Genomic DNA, 14,451 nt, shown 5'->3' with positions numbered 1-14,451 from the left:
TCATGTGTCATCATCAGATGGTCCAGCTAAGTGTCGTGCGGCCACACCCTCGTCATATCAAGGTCCATTATGTATTTGGAATTTGAGCCACGGAACCACCGTTTGATGAGATTTAGACTCTCAGACCCAAGACCTCGAATATTTTGTGATCGCTGGATGAGATTTTGTCCATAATTCCATCCATGCTGTGTTGATGTTGGTACCATAGGAGAGATAGCAGACAAACGTTGATCAACATAACACTTCTTTGATTAAGTAATGCAGATGTTTAACCATAATTTAACTCTTGAGAGTGTAAAATGAAACCAAATGGACCCTTACGGGTCCATTTGGTTTCATTTTACACTCTCAAGAGTTAAAGATCTATAAGGGTCCATTTGGTTACCAGCTCTCCATCATTTAGCTGGCCACTTTAGCCCTGTTTTCTACCGAGGCCATTTGAAAATAGCCGATCTACAAGATGTAGATCTGCTATTTCTGCTATAAAAAACAACAACAACACAAAGTTGAAATGTGGAAATACAAGGCTTCTGCCCGACAGTAACATAATTAGAGGTTAATTCCCCAGCAGGTGTTGTGCCAGTGTTCATGCCACGCTGGCAGCACGGACCACCTGTCAGCTTATTGTTTGTTAGCCCCTCCAAGGCAGGCCTGCTTCCCTCTCATCTCTCTTCATCCAAGGACGCTAGTAGTCAATCCCCCCCAGGCAGGGAGGAGATGGAGGATGAGACACACAGCCCAATGGTGGATGAAGTACTCATATTGTTTCTGCACTACTGTATGTAACTTCACTCTTCTACCCAGGATTTGAACCTGGTTTTACCATTGAGCTAATAGAGCCTGCCTGCTTGCTCAGGGGATAAATTGAATCTGACCATCAGGTCAAAATGTGTGTCAGATCCTGTGTCTAGATGAGACATGACCTTTGACACGATCTAAATGTCTCAATAGAAGAGCAGGGAGACAACATACAACCACCCCAATTATATAAGTTATATTGTATTAACATATCTACCATTCAGATCGGACAAAATTACATTTTTATTCATAAACAAAAAGTTACATAGTGCCGCTTTAAGTAAATGTAGCAAGACCTCAATGTAGAAATACTGTAGAAGTACTACAAAAGTACTGGCATCACAATATACTTAAAATACCAAAAAGTACCAAAAGTACTTTTTCCATACATGGGGCTCCCAGTTCACAATGCTTTTCAAAATGTATTTTTTTTTCTCCAAATACAATCTCACAATGTGTCACAAAGTGACACGTTGTAGTGAACTTGTCTGTTCGTTTGTCACACGCTGTGAGCTTGTAGATTAACTTATCCAAAGTACAAAATAGGGCTTAATTGTACGTTAAATGTATGTTTTGTGATAATAGTCACACTTCTTCCAAGTATCAAAACATTAACCTCAAAATGTTACTTGAGTATATGTACTTAGCTACTTTCACTACTGGCGCTAGTCAATCCCCAGGCGGGGGGAGATTGAGGATGGGACAGACAGACAGCCATGGCTTCCACAGCCTGAGGTGTTAATGGAATCTCCAGTGTATAGACGGAGGCGACTCGACAGACTTCATAATCATCAGCCACAGGGATGGAAGTCTGGAGACGGCTGCTAGGACAGGGCAGTGGTGTAGAGTACCTGAGTGACTTCTTTGGAAGTAACCAAGTATATCTATATCTACTCAAATATTGTACTGGATGTCTTGGGGACATTTAGATCCTGTGTGTAGGTTAGACATGACCTTTGACACGATCCTGACTCTGGTTTCTCCCCAGAGCAAGCAGGCAGGCAGCTCAGTGGTTAGATTTTTTTTTTTAGAAAGCTCTCATCACTTGTGCAGGTTATATAGTGCAGCTATAAGTACAATATTTGAGTAAATGCAGTGGTGGAAAAAGTACTCGAATGTCCCATTTCAAGTTTTCAAATGTATGAAATGTATACAAATCATTTGAAAATAGCCAATCTACAAGCTCACAATGCGTCGACACATTGTGAGCTTGTAGATCGGCTATTTTCAAATGGCCGAAATGTATATAGGGCTGAAGTGGTCAATGTATGTTTTTTTGTAATAATAAACACAATCTACATAGTAACTAGTAACTTAAGTGTTCAAATAAATGCAGTGTAGTAAAAGTACAATATTTGCCTCTGAGATGTAGTGGAGTAAAAATATGGCAAATTGGAAATACTACAAAAGTAAAGTACAAATACCTTAGTACAGTACTCTACTTAGTTATCTACTTAGTTACTTTCCACCACTGAGTAAATGTACTTGGGTTATGTTACTGAGGAGGTAGTAGAGAGAGAGGGAGTCGGACGGACAGAGGTGGCAGTGAGAGACTCATCTCTCCTCGTTTGCCTCGGTGGAGTCATCCCTCTTTCTTTCACGTTGTCATTATTTGTCATCCCGCCCCGGCACGCGCGGGCGGAACGGCGCCTCATTCATCCTCACCCCCCCCCCCCCCCCCCCCTTCTTGCCCATTCGCAGATCTCACCCCACACACCCACTATACCCTCATACAGTGGTGTATAAAGTAACTAAGTATATTCACTCAAGTACTGTACTTATAAGTACACTTTTGAGGATTTTTTGTTTTTTACTTTACTGGAGTATTTTCAATGTTCTGTACTTTTACTCTTCTACTCCACTACTTCTCAGAGGCAAATATTCTACTTTTACTCCACTACAATTATTTGACAGCTTTAGTTACTAGTTACTCTGCAGATCACAAAACATACATGAACCCCTTCAGCCCTATAAATATTTCGGCCCTTTGAAAATAGCAGATCTACAAGCTCACAATGCGTCGCATCGCGACGCATTGTGAGCTTGTAGATCTGCTATTTTCTAAAGATGTTTTTGTTGAACTTCTGAAATGGGACATTCTGCACAATGAGTACTTTTACTTTTGGTACTTTAAGTACATTTTGATATCAATACTTTCGCACTTTTACTCAAAGTAAATTGTGATGACCAGACTTTTACCTGTGTTTACTTGTATTAGTATTTCTACACTGCAGTACTGATGATTTTTGTAAGTAAAACATTTGAGTATTTTTGCCACCACTATCCTCATGCCCCCCCCCCCATCCCTGCCGCCAGCCAGTCAAGGCAGTGTGGATGGCTGGGGGCCGCGGTGGGTCGGTGCCAGGGCGAACAGCGCGATGGCAGCGGAGGTGTGATGGATGCGCGGCCATGCTCCGTGCATCATCAATAAAACACGGTAACTCGAGGCATCCATCTTGTTGTTTGTTCACCACCCCCCCCTCCTCTCCCCTCCCCAGCCTCCCCCTACTCATCTCACACCTCTCTCTCTCTCTCTCTCTCTCTCTCTCTCTCTCTCTCTCTCTCTCTCTCTCTCTCTCTCTCTCTCTCTCTGTGTCGGGTGGAAACCTCGGACGTCCAAAAACTGTTACTTTTTCCAGGAAATCTGAAAAAAAAAGAACCAGTGTTCCCATGAATCCACTGTAGTTATTATTTAATGGGTTTTCATTGGTTCAATATCCTATGTTAAAATTGTTTATAACTAGAAGTTCGGGCCGCTATGCGGCCCGAACGTCTAGCGTGACGCGTCGTTCACTTTGCAGTGCCACCTTACAGGAACCTCACAGTGTGAGAGAGAGTTTTGTGCTCTCCTAAATCCACGGCAGGCTTTGAAAGTACCCACTTCAGAAAGAGGTGACGTGCATCACCTCTCCAATGACCAAAACCCACTATGGAAGCCGTCGAACTGGTGCGATCTGACTGCATCCTAGAATTTATAGGTAGGATGTGATGTCATGCGTGATGTCATGCTGTCGTGAGACGCACTGGCGTTGTGTCCATATTCGAGACGACCGTCTCATCGTGATGTCAGATTACGTCACACTGGCGTGATGTCAGATTACGTCACACTGGCCACATACAACGTTCGTACATACTGACAACCGACATGGCGCAGGATTCAAATTGTATATATAAGATGGCTTACAAGGATTCAAGGGAGTGTGGTGCCCTCGGTCGAGTTGTTCACATGGATATCCAGTTAGTTATCCAGAACCGCTGATCCAACCGATATGCCCATAATATTATGGGCATGCCAATATGTGGGCATATGATGACCTCAGTGATCTCTATATATGGCAGTGGTGGAAAAAGTCAAAATCACATTTCTTACTTACGTTAAGTATCAATACTGCAATATAGAAATACTCTGTTACAGGTAAAAGTCCAGAATTCAAAATATGCTTGGGTAAAAATACAAAAGTGTTGGCATCATGATGTACTTTATGTACCAAAAGTAAATGTAAATATTTTGAAAATAGCAGATCTACACGCTCACAATGCGTCGCAACGCTTTGTGAGCTTGTAGATCTGCTATTTTCAAATGGCCAAATAGGGCTGAAGTGGTTAATACTTGTTTTGTTATAATAAGTGGAGTAAAAGTATAATATTTACCTCTGAGATTATATGGAGTAGAAGTGAAAGTATTGGACATTTTGGCAAGGCAAAATTCGTTTTTTTTTACTCATGATTGCCTAAGTCACCTAGATCAGTGGTTCTCAAAGTGTGGTCAGGGGACCCCCAGGGGTCCTCGAAGGAGTTCCAGGGGGTCCCCAGCTAAACGATAGTTAGGAACCAAATGGACCCTTACAGGTCTGTAACTCAGAGAGTGTACATATGTAAACTTGATTTTACAATATAAATTGCGGTCCAGAAATGCCATTAAATGGGGGTCCATAGCCTAATGCATGTCAAACTGGGGGTCCTTGAAATTAAAATGGTTAAGAATCACTGCTAGAGCCGTAAAAATCTTCTCTTATGGGGGTCCCTGGCATGTCTTTTCAAATGGGGGATGTGTGGGCTAATAAGTGTCAATTTGGGGGTCCTTGACATGAAAATGTTTGAGGACCACTGACCTAGATGACTTAGGCAGAAAGTGATGTTTGTGTTTCTTCTTTCCTGAAAACCTTAAACATATAACTTAGGCAATCATGCTATGAGGCTAACGATATAAAAAAGTTTAAATAATATGTAGATATAAGGTTTCTGCCCCACAGCAACGGTATCATATACCTTCACTCCAGAAGCTCTCATCTATCTAGGTCTCTCACCTTTTATTCTTTTCTGTCTTTACGGGGTGTGTTTGGAGCTGGACCTCGCTCCACAGGTATCAGGATAATGACTACAGCGTCCACTTCTTTCCGGGGAGAAGAAGAGAGTGTGCTTTTAATGAGGTTCTGTTATGTTTCTGCTGCCCTGGAAGCTGCTTGGTGTGTGGATTTCACCTACTGTATGCTACTATATTACACCCATGATTTAACCCATTAAGTCCCGGAGAACGCATCTGACTGTGTCATTTTTAGATGTCTTTGGCTATTCAAAAATAGCAGATCCACAAGCTCATAGCGCGGCACCGAGTGCCGCGCTATGAGCTTGTAGATATGCTATTTTTTAAAGATCGTGAAAATGTGTGCAAATCTTTGAAAATATTAAAGCGAACATTTTTAACTCAAATATTTGCTTCTGGGGGGGTCCCTGGAACAACATTTTAAGATGGGGGTCCGTGGCCAAATACATATCATTTTGGGGGTCCTTGACATGAAAAAAGTTAGGGAACCACTGATAATACAGTATATAGCAACATAAGTTAAAAAAAAAAACTGTTTAGGATTTAGAATACATTTGTAAAATCCCCAGAAGCAAAGATTTGAGTTAAAAATGTTCGCTTAAAATATACATTATATTCAAAGATTTGCTCAAAAATAGCAGATTTACAAGCTCATAGCGCGGCACTCGGTGCCGCGCTATGAGCTTGTATATCTGCTATTTTTGAGTAGCCAAAGAAATCTTAAAATGACAGTGATGCGTTCCCGTATTGAATGGGTTAATGAACAAATAACACGGACGTGTTTTGCATTTTTGCGGCCTGTCCTCGTCCGAACTGCATCCATAAAGGTATATTCAGGTTGAGCAGCATTTCAGTTTTTTTTCCCAAGGGATGAAGGGAACATAATTAATGGATACAGAAAGAGTGTGGACCTAAACCTTGTGCGCATCTCAATGTTAAATTGGCTATTTTCTTCTTCAGAAAATGTTCAGAAAAAGTTCTGAAGTAATGAAAAGTATACATAATTTGAAAAGCATACATAATATACATATAGACCTTGAATGTCAAATCATGTTTACTTTCTTTTACTCCAACTTCTGTTATTTTTAGTTTATTCACATTTTGGAAATAATAACCGATTCAATACTGAGGTACCCCACAGTGCCCCACCCTTTCAGTTACCTAGAAGAACCCTAGAGTATTTTGGGGGGTGAACATCCTGCAAACATAGCAGATTTACGAGCTCACAACGCATTGCATCCTCCTGTTTTCCCCTTCTTCCGTGTTTGGGGTCGATGACACCTCAGGGCCCTTTCCGACGTTGTTTCGTCATATCCTTATGTCTCGCATGCGCAGTTAGGTCACCTCCCGGGTTGACACGGTGGTGCAGTCGGTAGCGCTGTCGCCTCACATCTAGAAGGTCCTGGGTTTGATGCCCGCCAGGGACGCTGTGGGCGCTGGGGGGCGTGTTCTCTCCTCCGCGTCATCAGTGCCCATACCTTAAATTAGTGCTTCTCAAACTTTTTCATGCCAGGGACCCCCAAATTGATATATATTTGGCCGGGGACCCCCATCTGAAAATATGTTGTGCCAGGGACCCCCCAGAAGCAAAGATTTGTGTTAAAATGTTCGCTTTAAAAGAAATGTATTCAAAGATTTGCACAAATCTTCAAGATTTTTCAAAAATAGCAGATCTACAAGCTCATAGCGCGGCACTCGGTGCCGCGCTATGAGCTTGTATATCTGCAATTTTTGAATAGCCAAAGTATAAAAGGTTAAAACTATTGTGATGCTATTTTCACACATTTTGCTGGGGACCCCCTGGAACCCCCTCAAGGACCCCTGGGGGTCCCCGGACCCCACTTTGAGAACCAATGCCCTAGATGGGGTTGGTGATAGGGCCTCTCTGTGTGGAGTTTGCATGTTCTCCCCGGTGTCCCCTAGGGTAGGTACCCTCACAAAAAGACATGCAGTAATCCTGGTCTATGTATACTACCGGGGAAACTCCCCCCTGTCAGGTGATAAGAAGCTCACTCCTCATGCATTGAAGGAAGCTCAGTTCGGGGCTCTCCCCGGGCTGGCAGAGGGAGAATAGAGCCTAGGATTACAGCTTAGACAATTGGCACTGGGTGAAAAAATGGGTTACAAAAATTGTTAGATAAAAAATGTACTCTGGCAGTGTGGCACGGGAGCAGTGTTATTCAATAACCTAACTTCTGGAAGAACAGGTATTTGATTATTAGAAATATATATTACAGTATGTTGTTCTAAAACGAATTAGACATTAGAAAACCGGGAAATGCCTGTTTGTTTACAAGCGTTCAAGCATTCTGATCTATTATATCAAGTTTAAGTGGTTAAAAGTGCAAGGTTTGAGTGCACGGAGTCTGTCCCTGATCGAAACGGATAATAGGTGTTTCTGTGAGGTGTAACAAGCCATCTTTGTCTTAGCATCACCTCCTATCACCTGAGTGCTTTCTTTCTTTTGGGTCTGTATAATGAGACACCACTTAGCTCAGCCAGCCGAGTCTGTGAAAGCGTTCAGAAATCAATTAATCAGAGCAATGGACTGGTGACGTTTCTTTTTATTCTGCCTTTTCAAAGGGCAGTCGTACCATAGAAACCCTAGACAGCATGTTAAAATGGTCAACAAAAGGTGCTAAAACTCCTGGTGGTCTGAAATTGTGATGGGAAAAAATCCCTGAATAGAACCCGTATCGTATGTGCCTTTTCTGTTTCAAAGTTTATACAAAGAACCCATAGAAATCTGCTGGGATTGAGGTGTGATAGTGCGCTACAGCCTGTAGCGGTGACGCGGGCCCCCAGAACAATGGCTCCGCTGTTGAACAAAAGTCCGACACGCACGTTCCAACACGCAAAGAGCAGGCGATACGGAGGACTTGGAAAAGAGCAGAGCTTGAACAAAGAGGACAGAGTGAAATGTAACACAGCAGCCATCTCTACCTCACCGGCAGTGGTGTAAGGTAACTAAGCACATGTACTCAAGTACTGTACTTAAGTACACTTTTCAGGATTTTTTTTTACTTTTGCTCAGTACTTGTACTTCTACTCCACTACATCTCAGAGGCAAATATTGTACTTTTACTCCACTACAATTATTTGAAAACTGTAGTTACTAGTTACTTTGTAGATTTTGATTATTATTACAAAACATACATTAACCACTTCAGCCCTATACACATTTCGGCCATTTGAAAATAGCTAATCTACAAGCTCACAATGCAGAATCAGAATCAGAATCAGAATCAGAATCAGGTTTATTGTCACATCACAGGTTTACAAGGTAAAAAAGTGGGTGAAATTCGTTTTTGTACAACACTCCCATCGCAACGTTAAATTCCGTAGAAAGAAGAGTGGGGAGAGAGAAGAAGAGGGGTAGGGGGCAAGTGGGAAGGAGATCAACAGAGAACAATAGAAGGCCAAAAACAAATTATCTACATATTTACAAAGTACCTGAGATAAGAGACAAACTAAGGTGCCTGAGCATAGCAGCAATGTATGTATACTGTGCATGATATACTTATAGACGCTAAGGTGCTTAGAGAGAAAAGAGCGCAATGCATTGTGAGCTTGTACAGTAGATCTGATATTTTCAAAATCTACTGACTCTCTACCTCATTAGTCAACTTCATAGATGAAGAATGCAAGGATGATGGCAGCACTGCTTTTACAATCTCTCTATTTCATTGTCGTTGGACAGACACCATATATCTCCTTATTTCAACTCTTTATGTTTTTGCTTGTCGTACATGAGTATCGCACACAAATAGCAGAAATAGACGATCTTACAGCATGCCGCATGCCGTGATATGGCGTGTGGTGAGCTTGTAGATCTGCTATTTTCGAGACATGTGTACTTTTACCCAAGTACATTACTCAAGTAAATTGAATGCAGGCATTTTACTTATTGTGTATTGCTACTTTTACTTTTACTTAATCAACTCACTGAGCCTTTGTCTAAGAAGCAGGAGGAAAGTAAGCCCTGCAATATCAATATTTCACATCTGAAAGTATGTGTGTTTGTTTTACCAACCGATCTGTCAGAAAGTGAGAAAAGGTTCAGCTTGTTTGATGTAAAGATCAAGGAGCCGTTGAGTCAATAAAACTCACTGTGACGACCTGTAGGAGTATAACAAGCACAGCAGCATGGGGTCACAGACACTGCTATAGAAGTCAGGATGTTTTTTTTACCTAAGTAGAAGTAACAATACCCAGTGGTGGAAAGAAAGTGCTCAAATGTTTTACTTAAAAATCGATACTGCACTGTAGAAATACTCTGTACAAGTAAAAGTCCGGAATTCCAGATTTACTTGATTAAAAGTATTGGCATCAAAATGTACTTAAAGTACCAAAAGTAGAGAGTACTCATTATGCAGAATGTCCCATTTCACAAGTTTTCAAATGTATAAAACGTTAAAAAAAATACTTTTGAAAGTAGCAGATCTACAAGCTCACAATGCGTCGCATCGCGATGCATTGTGAGCTTGTTGATCGGCTTTTTTCAAAAGGCTGAAGTGGGTAATGTACTTTTTGAAATAATAATCATGGTGACGCTATAACACGCAAATTCACGTTTTGACCTATAACTCTTGAACTGTATGTCATACCATTAACGTATTTGTTTACCCTGCATTCTGTGGCATTCTTGTTCCTTGGCCTAGTGGGGATGTGCGTACAAAGTTTCACGGCAATCAGAATCAGGCATGATTTGAGGCATTTTGTACAAAACGGGCCACTCCTGCAAACTTTGGAGGCCAATCTTAGCCAATCAGGATGGAATATGAATTATCTGACGGAATTGTCTTGATCACATGACTATAGAGATAAGATAATGTGTACCAATTTGCGTGATGTTTGGCCAAAATCTGTATATCAATATGTGTGTCTGTATATATAATGTAAAAAACATTGTTTCGCAAAACTCAGCCTCCTGGTGGCGCTATAATATGCCGTTGTGAAAGATTTAGGGCAGAACTGGCCTCCATGCCTTTGGCCTTGTGGAGACAAAAATAGCCGGCTTATGTAAAGAAATTTCATTTTTACCAATTAGCCGAATGCCCCCGCCCCCCAGTTTAAAATCACTATAACGATAGAAAGAAAAGATTAAGACTCATCTTTTAATTATCATTACAAACTAGTAAACAAACCCTCGTTGTAAAAAAACAAGGTTGTCCTTTAAGTCATTCATGTGTTTGGGTCCAGAGGAAACATCAAATCTCTCTTTTGTGTCTCGAGCTGAAAACGTTTTGGAAACCCTGAACTAAACATAATGTCAACACAATGGAGGCTACAGCAGTCAGCGTGTAAAATAACGCTCAATTGGTTCCATATCCTCAGAGTTTATGATGTGATGATAGGCTATACATTGGACCTGTTGCATGTCCGATGAAGCTCTGTGTTTTTGTGTTGGACACGCTTTCCATTTTCTCCTCCCAGGAATCCATCATGTTCCACTAGAATCCATCATCTCCTTCTATACCGACAGAAGGGGAAACTGAATTGAACTAAACCATGCGTGACTGTCTACGTCCGCTCTACTTTAGAAATGTAATTTCCCGTCCGAATACGGCAGCGATGCTAAATAGGGGCCAGGACTTTGTTTTACTAAGATCCAACAAAAGCAGACTCAAGAATCACACAGAACTGTGTAGTTGGACTGTGCAGATGCAACACAGATAGTGTTCTACACAAGTTGACATTTCAGCACAAGCTTTTTTATCATACCATTGCCAGGAAGGATGATTACTCTGCGTCTGACTCATTTGTTTTTAGGGCCAACAAGATAAGACATCCCACAGCCTGGAGGGGCACTTGCTCTGCGATTGGCTATATTATAACTCACTTTTATCCTGGGGGACAGTGGCGTGCACAGACATTTTGAGGGGCAGGTGCTCAAGTAAATTATACTTTGTTTTGCTTACTTGGTCTGCTCTTTTTTCCCTCTACACCTATACCTCTTTGCCAGAAAATAGCCGATCTACAAGCCCACAACGCCTCGCAGCGCGAGGCGTTGTGAGCTTGTAGATCTGCTATTTTTGGCTAAAGTTTTCCTCAGAAAAGGGATGCTAGGTTTCGAGTGGTTATGGTAAAAAGAAAAATCATAACACATAAAGATTTGGCGGACCCCCTGTAGTAACTCTGAGGACCCCCTAGGGGTCCCGGACGCCCTGTTGAAGACCCCTGCTGTAAACTGGAAAAAAAAAAAAAAAAAAGTTTCAAAAGGGCACTTCTGGTCAAGAGGGCAAAGGGCAGGTGCTCTAGCTCCACCTAGAATATATCCCCCTGCTGGGGGAGACATTTGCCAAGAATAACCGAGTGAGCTTGTAGATCGGCTATTTTTTGGCATATAGAATTGGTGTGTGGGGAGGGGGGGGGGGCACGCAAGTGCAGTGAAACTCAGGTTCGTTTGACTAAGTATAGAGAGTTTAAGTGATTAATGCATATATTTAGACTGATATGTGAGCAAGCTTTTAGCAAGACCCCCCCCCCCCCCCCCCCCCTCAATCTCTCTCTCTCTGGCGGTGGAGTCATGATTGACTCTCAGACTGAATTGATTACAGCAGCTGTCTAATTGCACACTGTCCATCTGCTCCGCCCTCTAAATTGCAACTCATCTGAGAAAAACGGACCGATTCAAGCCCCCCTCACACACCCCCCACTCATCTTTTGTTCCTCCCTTACTGTCACCAGCCTTATTCAATCTCCCTGAAGCACATGCAATCAACTTCCACAGAGCTCTGAGCTTTGGATTTTCGCCCAGGGTCAAATTATGCACAATATTGGGACAATATTGGGACAATATTGTGAAACCAATTACTTTCGGACCTCTGAGAAATGACCAACCTCATAGTTAGACATTTGCTGCGTATTTTTTGTTTCAAATGTTTTTTTGCAAAAGTGCATGGTGCGAGTGCACTGTGAGTCTGTTTCTTTACAAAGCCCTTGCCTCTGGTCTGGTCGATAACTTTTCCGCTTAATTGTGTAATAATAGTATTTTCTTTTTTATATAATCAACTACATTGTTTAGGACCACAATGGAAACAAGTCCCCAGGACTTTTTTTGTGTTATCCTTTTAGCCTAAATGTCTGACTGTACCTATGCTGTTTACTTTTCTGTTTAATACAGTATTCAATCAATCAATCAATCAATCAATCAATCAATCAATCAATGCCATATCGTACAGTATGAGCCTTTTTTGTTTCCAGATTTGTAGAAAGACCCATAGAAATAAGTCCAGATGGAGGCATGCTGTGATTCTCAACCTATTCTCAACCCTCAGTTTGATTTGTATTAGGCCATGGACCCCCACTTGATACCATTCAAAAAAGATCTCTGGGACCCCAATCAGCATAATTTCTGGTGGACAGCTACCGTTAATTGCAATCAGCTATTCAGCACCATCTCTGGTGGACAGCTCTCATTTTGTACATCAGGCCGTTCAGGACCATCTCTAGTGGACAGCTCATATATAGTACATTCAGCGGTTCAGCACCATCTCTAGTGGACAGCTCCCATTTAGTACATTCAGCGATTCAGCACCATCTCTGGTGGACAGCTCCCATTTACTACATTCAGCTCTTCAGCACCATCTCTGGAGCTAATGCTCACTTCTCCATAAACTGTAAATCCCTGAGTGTTTGTAGTGTACAAATGGAACCAAATGGACCCGTAAGGGTTCAATTGGTTCCCTGTGTACACTTAAAGTATTACAGACAATTCAATACAATTCAATTCAAAGGGCTTTATTGGCATGAGAAAACATACGTTTACATTGCCAAAGCAGAAAGCACAATACAACAATACAGCAATACAATCAAAACAAAAAATATGTAGATTTGTCAGAATCCTGCTATGTACCAAGATCACTGGGTGCAGGTATAGTGCAGGAATATACACAATGATTAGTCTTTAGGGTGGTTGTGTTCCGTTTGATATCCTTCTCCTATCACAGCAACTCACGAATCTTGCTGCTGTGTTTGCACATTGTTGTACTTCGCCCAGCAGATATGGGAGTTTTTTGTCATTGGTCATGTTTTCAAAATCTCCATGTGTGGTTGTAATCTGTGGGAAGTATGTGTCTCTGATGTCTTGGTACAATGGGCAGACGGTTAGGAAGTGTAGCTCGGTTTCCACTTCATTTTGTGTGCAGTGGGTGCATAGTCTGTCTTCTCTTGGGATACAGGTCTGCCTGTGACGACCTTTCTCGATCGCAAGACAGACAGGTAAGAGTCCATTTTAACCGATGGTGGTCCCTCGACCCGGGCCTGCCCTTGAGTATCAAGTACAAGTTTAAATACTGGGACTTTAATTGTAAGAGTATTTCTACTTTTGCTCATTTACTTACTAGTACTACTTACACTTCTAGTGTAATGTAATGTAATACAACTCTAGTTACAGTCAGATTCATAGACAGAATAATGCCAGGATGATGGCAGAGCTTTTAAAATCACTCCTAATATTATCAGTGTATTCAGAAACCACAACTCAGAAACACTTTATATGCCAGTATGTAGGACATGCAAGAATTAGCTCTGGTTAACGTGCCACATGAAACGTAGGACCATAGGCAGATGATGAAACAATGGGGCCCTTGGGCACGGAAATGTAAAATCCCCCCCCCCCCCTTTTCCCTGGCATAGCAGGTAAACTGACTTTTAGCCAACAGCACAATAATCCACCTGCATGTCAACATAATTTACATACAGCAAAGGAATACTCAAAGCCAACAGTGCAACAACCAGACACAATTTTACCTCTATCTCATTAACACAGTATTTATAGCATAGAAAGCCTTACAGCGCTTTAGCGAATTGTGCAGCTAATGTTACCAAAACACAATGTCTGAAAAACAATTGATAACTATGGTGTCACATGAAGGTCTAGAAAACACCGGAAGATTTTCTAAGCCTAAATTAGTCACGATGTAATAGTGGTACCGTGTGCCAGTGGTTCTCGAAGTGAGGTCCGGGGACCCCTAGGGGTCCTTGAGTGGGTTCCATGGGGAAATGACTTAATATAGCATCCAAGTCAGTTTAACCACTTTCACCCTATTTTATACTTTGGCTATTTGAAAATTGTAGCTGATCTTGAAATTCACAATGCGTCACGACCCGACACGTTGTGAGCTTGTAGATCGTGTAGATTTATTGTTTTTCCAGTGGGCGGTTTGCGGATAAATACCTATAAATTCGGGGGTCCTTGATATGAAAATGTTTAAGAGCCATTGCCTTATCCTTATGCAATGCATTTTCCCCTGGCTATGCTGCATGCAAAACCATCACCACCACAGAATCCTCAAAGTCCACTGTATTGACCAGTTGCTGCTCTT

The sequence above is a fragment of the Gymnoscopelus microlampas genome, assembly GCF_963454915.1.
Source record: "Gymnoscopelus microlampas genome assembly, chromosome: 14".
Taxonomy (NCBI): domain Eukaryota; kingdom Metazoa; phylum Chordata; class Actinopteri; order Myctophiformes; family Myctophidae; genus Gymnoscopelus; species Gymnoscopelus microlampas.
The sequence above is the reverse complement of the archived record's forward strand: the minus strand, read 5'-3'. Positions refer to the sequence as shown.